The sequence below is a fragment of the Penaeus monodon genome, chromosome 17 (assembly GCF_015228065.2).
Source record: "Penaeus monodon isolate SGIC_2016 chromosome 17, NSTDA_Pmon_1, whole genome shotgun sequence".
Classification (NCBI taxonomy): domain Eukaryota; kingdom Metazoa; phylum Arthropoda; class Malacostraca; order Decapoda; family Penaeidae; genus Penaeus; species Penaeus monodon.
Genome location: NC_051402.1, coordinates 33,929,188 through 33,931,687, shown reverse-complemented (window position 1 = coordinate 33,931,687; position 2,500 = coordinate 33,929,188). Strand labels below are relative to the sequence as shown.

Genomic DNA, 2,500 nt, shown 5'->3' with positions numbered 1-2,500 from the left:
CCCGTAGGATCTGGTTCGCTTGGAAGCGCAATATTCATACTTTCATGTGTTTTATTATTTCAAAAATAGATCTCACAACAAAAATAAAATGGAATGTCAAGAAAAAGGGAAAGAGATGTAAAAAGACAGCGGTATTCCGTATAAACTGTGATATCTGTTATTTATTTGTATGAAAATGTTATCTGTATTCGAAGATCGGTGTATATAAATAAATTGTATACAAAAAATATTTTCCTATCAAGCAGCATTACAATATTATGCAGACAGCATCAGTATATAATTATGATACGTATGAATTAGCTTGCCTATGAGTTTTTTTTTCCTCTATGGTATGTCTATTGAACACATGGATGTGAAGTTATTTAGATTCAAGTTAAAGAGTGATGTTATACTTGATGATTGAACGAATTATCGAATGCGCACTTAGATAATAGCATTCAATAAAGGACTACGTGAGTGTATCTGCGTGCATCCGCGGCCATAAATTCATGTGCACGTTCTCTTCACTAACTGTATGTGCACATCGGTATGTCTGTTTTTCATGCCGCACTTCCGTTTCCTGGAAGGAAGAATGGTCGCTATAGATGTTTTTTTACGTATTTATTTCACTATCAGGTATCCGATACGAAATGCCGAAGATACCAAAAAAGCGCCAGCCGACAGTCAATATTGCTCGGTACGTTGAGTGGTGTTACGATACATATAATATGTGAACCCTAAGCCATAACGTATAGTGTAAATCGTATACCGCAAGACCTCTGATAACATATCAGTTGATTACGATCTATGCGTCAGAAGAATGCTGCTATTGCTTCACCAGATAGGTGTTTCTTGAAACGATAAGAGATATTTTAAACAGGGTTCAGCTTGCAGAGATGCCAACTGTGCAATTGAAATATTACCAACAAGCATCTACGCTTTGCAACAACCACCACGATTGTCTTTATAACTAAGATGTCTTATTAACATATATTTGCCTTTGTAATTATACAAGTATAAAAACAATGTGTAATGTTATCATAATTGAAGTACAAGTCGGAAAAGTTTTAAGCCTGACGTGACGTCACCGTGACGTCAGCAAGACGTCATCTGCTTTCCTGACGTCACGAAACTATAGAGTCAAATGAAGAACAATGGTAGTAAGTTTGTATTTTTACGTGTTTTATAAAGATAAAACGAGACAGTGTGCACTTACATTGATTTGATTACTATATTATAAAATAAATCAGTGATCAATAATCACGTAAACTGCTACATTCTTTTTTTACGTAAAGACACTGTAGGTCTTGATTGAATTGTCTAGGCTGTGACCGATGTTTTGTTTGTAAGATCTCTTATTTCTTAGGATAACTTCAATTTCGAGTCAGGTAAGCATAACAGCTCACAGTTCGTTCAAATTATGAATTCCCAAACCATAGGTTGGTCCCCCCGTGTGCTTCCTACAGGCACAAACCGTCAATTAACGAATTTAATTAATGTCGAGGGTGGTGATGGTAGTGCATGGAGGAGGAGGAGGAAGGAGGTTGTTGCTGTGCTGCTGTTGCTGCTGTGCTGGTGCTGTGGCGAGGGCAATGGAGCATAACCCAGACGGCGAGTGACTCATTCCAGCCTCTCCCCACACAACACTCGCCTTCCAGCCTCTTCTCCCTCGCCAACCTTAGCAGCCATCACCATTTCAAGCCGTGAGTCAGGTTTTGAGAGGTTGGGGGAGCGAGCGAGTGGCACAGCGGGGCAGGGGGCCTCTTGGGTGCTTGTTGCAGTTGCATGTTGCATGTTTGTTGCAGCGAGAGAGAGGGAGAGAGAGAGAGTGAAGGATGGACGGAGGGAGGGAGGGGGAGGAGGGAAGGAGGGGGGAGAGAGAGAGAGAGACGACCCCATCCTCCCCCCACCTCCCCCTCCTCTCCCCCCACAGCCTCCCCCTCTCCCCCCTGTGGCCTTGACTTGTATACCAGCGGTGGGTAAAGCTGTAGCAGCAAAGGGGTTTAGGCACTTGTTGATCTCTGGCTGGTGGATGAAGGTGGTGCTGTGGGGAAAGAGCTGGAAAACTCTCTTCTTCATTATTTATTTTTGCTTGCTGGAAGGGAGGGATGGGGAAACTCTGCCTTGATGCTCTTTTTTTTCATTTAATGTTTTTTTTTTTTTTTTTCAGTTTTTTGCAATGATTTTTTTTTTTTTCTTTTTCTTTTTTTTTCTTTTTTTTAGAGGGACTTGTGTTTCTTTGAAAGTGAAGTGAGATATTTGGATCCTACTTTGTTTTCTCTTTGTAATGTTGGGCTGTGAAAACTGTGCTTGTGTTTCGGAAGGAATAGACATTGGATGCTCGAAGATCGCAACTATTCGAGTGAGATGCAACAGTATTTTTCAACAAAAATCACAGTGAAGTTCATGTGAAATTGAGTATTTGAATTATTTCAAAGTTGTTCATGGTGAAGCAAGAACAATATTTGTTTCAGTGCAGAACATAAGTAAATGATGGACTTGACATCACCATTTCCTCTGG

General features: G+C 40.4%; 1 protein-coding gene across 7 annotated transcripts in view; it reads left to right on the top strand.

The window, feature by feature from the left end:
- Positions 1 to 1,289: 1,289 nt before the first annotated feature.
- The window catches only part of LOC119583680 (protein bric-a-brac 2-like), a 48,778-nt gene continuing 47,567 nt past the window's right edge, over positions 1,290 to 2,500 (top strand). For 3 of the 7 annotated variants that reach the window (XM_037932290.1, XM_037932284.1, XM_037932291.1), the window contains exon 1: positions 1,290 to 1,367. The gene's annotated coding sequence lies outside the window, so the exon portion shown is untranslated. The other 4 variants (XM_037932285.1, XM_037932289.1, XM_037932288.1 and 1 more) reach the window with 4 other exon arrangements.